Genomic DNA, 9,843 nt, shown 5'->3' on the forward strand with positions numbered 1-9,843 from the left:
AAGGTAAGTTACATTAGTAGTATTTTCAAATAGACAAGAATGGACAGTGATGAAATGAGTGTAAATTGGATACAAATGACAAGAACTGAAGATCTGGGCAAATTACAAAAAAAATAAGGAAAAGTGGATAGATCAGGAGGGAAACTGAGAACGTCTTTGGTGAGTGATACTGACCCTCAGATAGAGAAAGTTTGAAAACAAAGGCAGTTTACGATGTGGGATATAGATGTGGTGGAAGCAAGGATGTTTTGCAAGAACAAAAAGTATACAATGTTTGTATAAATTAAATTTGATTACATTTCTTTTTCCATTTTCTTTCCTTAGTTTCCTTGGCCTTTTTCAATTCTTTTCTGCATTTTGCTGAACGCTACTTATTCTGAAAGGGAACAGCTTGGTGGGATGGAAAACTAATTCATAGGGGGTACCTGAACTATATTTGAAAAATATGTTGAATGAAATCAAATTCAGTTTGTTTTTGCCAATGTGCTCCTATTCTGACCTTGCTTACTTCTGCAATTTTGAAGCCAGCTTGACATTATGCATCTGTGCAGTAAGACACAATTCTTTCCTTAGCCAATATTTGTTGAAAAATTCATAACAGTGTACATATTGCCGAATGGTAAAACCAAAATTTCATTTGAGCTCCAAACATGTGCGTGTGTATGTATGTACACACACATATATACATCTATATATATATACATACATACACACATATATACACATACATGCACACACACACACACAATTAATTGTAGGACTATTGAACTATTAAAGACAATGACATGTCATGCCAGTGGTGGGTTGCAGGTGGTAGGGCCTGGTATGGGCATACAGGAGCCTGCCCGGACCACAAGATACCATTCTGGTATGGTGCTCGGAGGGCCAACCCACCCGCCCGAGCTCCTTACCGGTCTTTTAAGTCTTTGGGGCTTCCACTCATGCGCACGGCGCATACAGCACCTGTGCAACACTCCACTGAGCAGCTGGAGTGTCGCGGAGGCTTGCGGAGGTGCTAAGACACATGCACGGGCTGCGTGCGTCCATGTGGACGACGCTGGGCCCATTCCAACTGTATTGGTTGGAACGGAATCCGGAACCCACCACTGTGTCATGCTAATTACTAACTGAAGCTTGTTTGAGGATAAGCCTCATCAACCATTATAGATACTTTAGGGTCCACCTTCATGTGTATACTTTAGTGACAGATGATTGAAATCTGCAAGATCAGATTTCCAAAGGACTACCTCCGAATCATTGCTGAAATGCACACAGCATTAGTATTATTGTTTAGCACTGTTTTGAGACTGCATGGCATATTTTCTATGAATAGAAGCATCTGATACCATATCCAATGCCTTATTAGCCACAGAGTTTCTTTTTGAATCAAACCATTATTGTGTCACTAGAATGTCTGATCATTATTTCTAGAGTTGTTATGAAACCAGTTTGGCATTTCATGGATCTTTTCAGATGAGTCAGCATTTATTCTCTTGCAATTGGATATAAAGAATTTCCAATCTTAATTTGTTCATAAATGAGCAATGAACAAAATGAAATGAAATCAGATTGGGAAATTGCAACATTCCACCTTCTTTCTTAATATTGGGCCATAGTTACATACTATCGGGACTGAGCAAGACAAGAGACTAATGAATAAATGCTTATGAGGAAATTGCTGGAATTTAAAATATATGGGGATTTTTTTTTAATTTATGAACTGATTCCCACAGCTTGTAAAATATTTCTTAGCATCAAACCTAACCCTGCATGGCTCATAGTTGAACATATGACTTCCCTGTGGATCTGCTAAGAACAGATCGTCTTTTAATCCTTCATAATTATTTTTGTTTGCTAAAATATTTCTTTTATTGCGTTGCTTTGTTGTTTTGTGAAAGACGATAATACTAAATGTCATAGTGCATTGAAAGGGGCTAATTAAATAGACAGATCAAGGCAATCTACTTGCTTCTTCCATGTTCCAACCTGATCAGCTGATTTTACAATGAGGTAGTTGAAAAAGCAGTGTTGGGACCTGAGAGAACCTATAAGTCAAATCAAAGGTGGTAGTACCATGTTTCCCTGAAAATAAGAAAGGTCTTATTTACTTTTGACCCCTGAAATAAGCACCTGGCCTTATTTTGGAGGCTGTCTTATTATTTTTGAGGTGCAGGAGGTGGTGAGTGTGGTCACCTCATGGCTGCTGCTGTGTGGCAATATTTTCAGGGAGGGCTTACTTTCGGGGGAGGGCTTATTTTAGCGCATGCACGCAAAAGCTCAGTTGTGCTTATTATCCAGGGAGATCTTATTTTCAGGAAACAGGTTACATAAGAAGCAGCTTAAAGAGAAAAAAAATCAGGATTCTTTGGTGGTGGGGAATCTTAAGGGGGTGGAATTGAGATCTCACAATCCTAACTTAGGTGGATACCTTTGGGTTGGTTTCTTTCTCTTTCTCAACCCAGTCTACACCTCAAGATTGTTCTTATAAGGATAACATGGGAACTTGTAATTTTACTTGCCACTTCGAGCTCTCCAGGGCTACGATACAAATTTAATAATAAATAAGGTCAAATAAGCATGAATTCCACTCTTGCACATTTTAAATGCAATTGACATCAAATAATGGATAAGTACTTGAAAAATTAAAGGATATATATTATATGCATATAGACCCACCTCCTTTGGGTGGGAAAGGTACAGTAAGGGCACCATTTCTTTGAATCAGTTTACGTATATGTTTATTTATTTTGGAAATAAAATGTAGATTTGTGGCGCTATTTTGCTTCCATAGCATAATGAAATGGGTTGAAAGATATAAATGGCTTGGCTTGATCCCTAAGGTTTGTTTCCTCTTGAGCCGACCTGTTCATTCAGAAAGTAAAAGGCTTTCCATGTGTGAGTAGGCACCTGTCTTAGGCTTTCTACAGCCCGTGAGGTTCTTCACTCAATCAAAAAAGTGATTTCATATACTGGTCCTGTGAACGTCAGAATTCAATCAGTTCATTTGCTGTTGTAAAGGAAGCACAGTGAAGGCATTGCCGCATTTCCTCTGAAGCTATAGGGAAGGCAGGTCCCCACTAGTGAGAATTCATTTGATTATCTTTTCTTTACTAGACTTTTATCTCTCCTTTGCTTAGTTCCCTGGATACTTTGCCACTGAGGATAAGAATGACACAAATCAATTTCATTGCAAAATAGTTGTGCCTGACCTTGACAACTGGTTCTGCGCAAAATAAGAGTATGCCACAATCTCTAGCTCTGACCTGTCTGATATTCAACAGATGTTTGACTCTGCCAGTTGCAAGCAAGAGCCACAAAGTTGCACAATTTTCTGATGATCTCTCTGCCCACCCCTTAGTAATGATGCAGTTGGATAAGTTTACTTTGCTCTACAAACACACACACACACACACACACACACACACACAAACACACAGACACTACTGCATGAAGTTTTTTTATCTTTGCCCCTAACCCTGCCCAGGCAGTGCCTTTGCTTATTAAGATAAAAAGGATTACAAGCAGGGATGAAATTCAGCAGTTCTGACAGGTTCTGGAGAACCAATTGCAAAAGTTTTGAGCAATTCAGAGATCTGACAAATGTCACCTCTGACTGGCCCCACAGTGGGGTGGGAATGGAGATTTTGCAATATCCTTCCCCTGCCATGCCCACAGAACCAGTAATAAAAAAATTGAATTTCACCACTGATTACAAGGCTACATTTGTGCACTTGCATAGGTCTCATCCCACCTCAGTAGAATGGGCATATAGGAAGAATGTCTTTGCTAAATCCACAATTATCTCAAGGAATGTGCACATCTGAAATCTCTTGCAGTTCAGCCTCCTGTTCTTCTAAATCTAACATAGATATGAGAAAACCTTGTTATTTAAGATGTTGGTCATCATCAGTAAAGACCTATACGGCATCAGGTCAGGTTATTTGTGGGACTGCCTATCTCCAGTAATTTCTGCCAGATGGACTGGCAGAGTTGATGAGCTCTGGGTTCCCTCAATCAAACAGCATCATCTCTCAGGGCCCAAGAAGTGTGTCTTCTTTGTTGTAAGACCTGCCTTCTGAAAGGGGCAATCTGAGTCCTCATTTTACCGACCTCAGAAATCCTGAGTTGTTCAGGATTCTTGGAGTGAGCAATGAGTCTGCAGTACTGCATCCTAACCACAGCAGCACCAGTGACGTGCAGTCGTAGAGGCAGGGGAGGCGGGGCCTCACCAGTCTCCTGAGGAAAAGGAAACTATTTTTAAAATAATTAAAAAGGCCAAGGTAGTTGCTCCCAGACTCTAAGTCACAGTGACTCGAGTCTGCTTAGTGCAGATAGTAGGAGGAGGCTAGAGAACTATGTGCCTCCTTTGCATAAGGAATTTTTCTCCTTTTAAGAGTTAACCAAGGGTTAAAAAGCAAAAAATTCCGTATGCAAATGAGGCACATGATTCTCCCGCCTCCTCCTGCAGAGGGCACTTTGTTTAGAGCCGATTTTAAAACATTTAAGCAGAGTCATCCACATGGTGACTCTAGCAGCAACTATCCTAGCCTGCCTGGCCCTGGCTAGACCAAATCTAGCATTTTTGAAGCAGCTGGAAGGTATGTGGGTCAGAGGGAGAGGGCAGGGGGGAGGAATTCAATGTATTTGTAATCTATGTAATTGTAATTTGTTTTTATTATGTGTATGTGTGTGTATATGTGTGTGTGTGTGTGTGGCTATTAGTGGTATCTTGTTTACTTTAAACCACTTGCGGGTGAAAACTGATGCGTGTGTGTGCGCGTATCATATGAGTGAGTGTTAAAGTTTACAAGGCATCCCAGATTTAAAAACAGGCGCGCTGATTATCCGCTTGGTACACTTCACAATTAGTTCATCAGGGAAAGGAATCGCTATTAAACAAAAGGCTGTGGGGGGAGATGTCAGAAGGAGCCCGTGAGGTACTCGGGATTTGAGTCGTTTGACTGGCTTCCTCGATGGTGCAAAAAGAGCCTTTTGTCTTTGACTTTCTTTGGAGAACCACTAAAATTCCTCTTTGAAAGGACGACCTGCAGGTGGAGGGGGGATTTCCTGCACTTTGGCAGCAGCGTCTCCTCGTGGGGCTTCTTCCAATGTCCCAAGTGTATGGATTTTCATGCCTATAAGAGGTGGCTTCTCATCTGCATATTCACACTGAAGACTCAAAATGGGGCGTTTTTGCAAACGGCTTGAAATGTGGAGGAAGATATTCCTGCCTCTCACCCTGTTTTGAAGGTCAGCACAGACTGAAAACAGGATAAGAGACAAAATCCCCCCTCCCCATTTTCAAGCGGTGTGCAAAAACGCCCCATTCCGATCCTTCACATTATCCAGGATTGCAGGATTGAAAGCATAGAATGGGGCGTTTTTGCAAACTGCTTGAAAATGGGGAGGGGGGATTTTGTCTCTTATCCTGTTTTCAGTCTGTGCTGACCTTCAGAATGGGGAGAGGAAGGAATATCTCTCTCCACATTTTCAAGCCGTTCACAAAAATGCCCCATTTCGAGCCTTCCACATATTCCAGGATTGCAGCATTTGAAGGATCGGAATGGGGCATTTTTGCGAACGGCTTGAAAATGTGGAGGGGAGATTTTACTTTACATTGTGATGTCACCAAGGCCAGCCCTTTTCAATCTCCCTCCCAGTGCCCGTTTTCAAGAAACAGGCTTTTGGCCGCTCCGGCGCTTTGTCCGACTCCATGTCGGAGTCGGACAAAGCGTCAGAGCGGCCAAAAGCCTCTTTCTTTTTGCCTCACCAGCCATAAGCCTCACCGCATGTCACTGAGCAGCACCACAACTCTTTAATGTCTCTATGTCATTAGACTGTTTGTGGGTGATTGTTTTGGTGGTGGTGGTGATGGTGGTGGTGGTGGTGGTGGTGGTGGTGGTGGTGGTGGTGTAGGAGGAGGAGGAGGAGGAGGAGGAGGAGGAGGAGGAGGAGAAGAAGAAGAAGAAGAAGAAGAAGAAGAAGAAGAAGAAGAAATAATAATAGTAGTAATAACAGTAATAATAATAGTAATAATAATAATAATAATAATAATAATAATAATAATAATAATACTTTCAATGCAGTTTGGCATGGAAAAATGCGCCACTGTATCCATAAAAAGGGGCAAAATCACTGCATCTGAGGGAATTGAAATGCCCAATGGCCAACTAATTAAATGCAAAGAAAATGAAGCCTACAAATACTTAGGCATTCTGCAGTTGGATAACATCAAGCATGGAGAAGTAAAAACTATTGTCAGGCGAGAGTACACCAACAGAGTTAGGAAAATTTTAAAATCTAAATTGAATGGTGGAAATACAATCAAGGCCATAAATACCTGGGCAATACCAGTTATAAGATACACAGCTGGCATAGTTAACTGGACACAAGCTGATTTGGACCTTTTGGACCGAAAAACCAGGAAACTAATGACAATACACTACAGTTTACATCCACGTGGTGATACTGATAGACTATATCTGCCACGAAAATCAGGTGGCAGAGGATTATTACAAGTGAAGCAAACAGTTGAAGAAGAAAAACATGCACTGGCTGATTATTTAAAAGACACTCAAGAACATCTATTAATCGAAGTAAAGAACAAAAATCTACTGAAGGCCCAACAGACAAAACAAGAATACAGAAAAGATGTGATAAAATCAAGAATGGAGAGTTGGCAGAACAAAGCACTGCATGGTCAATTTCTGGAAAAAATAAAAGATAAAGTGGACAGGGAACAAACTTGGTTATGGTTAAAAACAGGTACATTAAAGAAAGAAACAGAGTCACTAATCCTGGCTGCGCAAGAACAAGCTATCCGCACAAATGCCATTAAGGCCAAAATCGAAAAATCCTCTGATGATGCCAAATGCAGACTTTGCAAAGAAGCTGACGAAACTGTTGATCACATACTCAGCTGCTGTAAAAAAATCACGCAGACTGATTATAAATTGCGGCACAATTCAGTAGCACAAATGATCCATTGGAATTTGTGCAAAAATTATAATATTAAAACAGCAACAAACTGGTGGGAACATCAGCCTGAAAAAGTCACCGAAAATCAGATGGTCAAGATCTTGTGGGATTTCCGTATACAAACCGACAAAATACTGGCGCATAATACACCAGACATCACACTGGTTGAGAAAAATAAGGTCACAATCATAGACATCGCAATACCAGGTGATAGCAGGGTCGCCGAGAAGGAACATGAAAAAATCGCAAGATACCAGGACTTAAAAATTGAAATTCAACGACTATGGCACAAACCAGCAGTGGTAATTCCAGTGGTAATTGGCACACTGGGTGCTATTCCAAAAGCACTGGAATTACATTTAAAACAGTTAAAAATTGACAAAATCACCATCAGTCAAATGCAAAAAGCCGCACTGCTTGGATCTGCACGCATATTACGAAAATACGTTACGACGTCCTAGGCCCCTAGGTGGGGCCCGACTAGTAACCAATGCCAAATCCGGCGAAACAACTGGCCGCTGTGATACAATTGTATAATAATAATAATAATAATAATAAATGCAAAGAAAATGAAGCCTACAAATACTTAGGCATTCTGCAGTTGGATAACATCAAGCATGGAGAAGTAAAAACTATTGTCAGACGAGAGTACACCAACAGAGTTAGGAAAATTTTGAAATCTAAATTGAATGGTGGAAATACAATCAAGGCCATAAATACCTGGGCAATACCAGTTATAAGATACACAGCTGGCATAGTTAACTGGACACAAGCTGATTTGGACCTTTTGGACCGAAAAACCAGGAAACTAATGACAATGCACTACAGTTTACATCCACGTGGTGATACTGATAGACTATATCTGCCACGAAAATCAGGTGGCAGAGGATTATTACAAGTGAAGCAAACAGTTGAAGAAGAAAAACGTGCACTGGCTGATTATTTAAAAGAAAGTCAAGAACATCTATTAATCGAAGTAAAGAACAAAAATCTACTGAAGGCCCAACAGACAAAACAAGAATACAGAAAAGATGTGATAAAATCAAGAATGGAGAGTTGGCAGAACAAAGCACTGCATGGTCAATTTCTGGAAAAAATAAAAGATAAAGTGGACAGGGAACAAACTTGGTTATGGTTAAAAACAGGTACATTAAAGAAAGAAACAGAGTCACTAATCCTGGCTGCGCAAGAACAAGCTATCCGCACAAATGCCATTAAGGCCAAAATCGAAAAATCCTCTGATGATGCCAAATGCAGACTTTGCAAAGAAGCTGACGAAACTGTTGATCACATACTCAGCTGCTGTAAAAAAATCACGCAGACTGATTATAAATTGCGGCACAATTCAGTAGCACAAATGATCCATTGGAATTTGTGCAAAAATTATAATATTAAAACAGCAACAAACTGGTGGGAACATCAGCCTGAAAAAGTCACCGAAAATCAGATGGTCAAGATCTTGTGGGATTTCCGTATACAAACCGACAAAATACTGGCGCATAATACACCAGACATCACACTGGTTGAGAAAAATAAGGTCACAATCATAGACACTCTGTTGGTGTACTCTCGCCTGACAATAGTTTTTACTTCTCCATGCTTGATGTTATCCAACTGCAGAATGCCTAAATATTTGTAGGCTTCATTTCCTTTGCATTTAATTAATTGGCCATTGGGCATTTCAATTCCCTCACATGCAGTGATTTTGCCCCTTTTTATGGATACAGTGGCGCATTTTTCCATGCCAAACTGCATTGAAATATCGGTGCTGAATACTCGGACTGTGTTTGTCAATGATTGGATTTCTATTTCTGACTTTCCATAGAGTTTCAAATCATCCATATATAGTAAATGCGAAAATTTTTCAGCTTCTTTGGCTGTTTGGTAGCCTAATTTCATTTTTTTTAAGATTACTGATAGTGGGATCATTGCGATGATGAAGAGAAGAGGTGAAAGTGAATCACCCTGGAAAATTCCTCACTTGATATTAACCATTCCATAGATCTCATTCCCTACTGCCAACTCAGTTCTCCATTGTTTCATCGCCTTTTCAGTAAAGGATGTAATATTTTTACTAATGCCAGTTGTTTCTAAGCATTTTATGATCCAACTATGTGGCAGTGAGTCAAATGCCTTTTTGTAATCAATCCAGACCATATTCAAGTTCGTTTTTCTGTTCTTACAATTTTCTAATATCATTTTATCAATTAGAAGCTGATCTTTTGTGCCTCTGCTCCTTCTTTTGTTGCCCTTTTGCTCTACTGGCAAGATGTTGTTTGTTTCCAAATAATCCACCATGTTATCTGCAATAATGCCTGTGAGTAATTTGAAGGTTGTTGGCAAGCATGTTATCGGTCTGTAGTTTTCAGGTGTTGTTCCTTTAGTTGCATCTTTCTGAATCAAGTATGTTTTTCCAGTTGTCAACCATTCATCAATTTGGCCCTTTTGTAAAATTTCATTCAGTTGCCTGGCCAATATTGCATGTAAACTGGTCAGATATTTGAGCCAGAAACCATGTAATTGGTCCTTTCCAGGTGATGTCCAATTCTTTACCTTTTTAACTCGATTTTTGACCATCTCAGTTGTTATTTCTAATACTTGCATTTGTTTGTTGCCAATGCTTTTCTCAAAGTCATGTATCCACTTTGCTTCCTTGTTGTAGTCCTTTGCATTTTCCCACAATTCTTTCCAGAATTCAACTGTGGCCTGTTTTTCTGGTTTTTCACTTTTGGTGTCACCATTCACATTAAGACTTTGATAAAAATGCCATTGGTCTGATCGAAATTGCTGATTTTGTTTATATTGGATGATTCGTGCCTCGTATCTTTCAATTTTTCTAGCTGTTGCTGTTATCTGCTGTTTTAC

The sequence above is a fragment of the Thamnophis elegans genome, chromosome 4, assembly GCF_009769535.1.
Source record: "Thamnophis elegans isolate rThaEle1 chromosome 4, rThaEle1.pri, whole genome shotgun sequence".
NCBI classification, from domain to species: domain Eukaryota; kingdom Metazoa; phylum Chordata; class Lepidosauria; order Squamata; family Colubridae; genus Thamnophis; species Thamnophis elegans.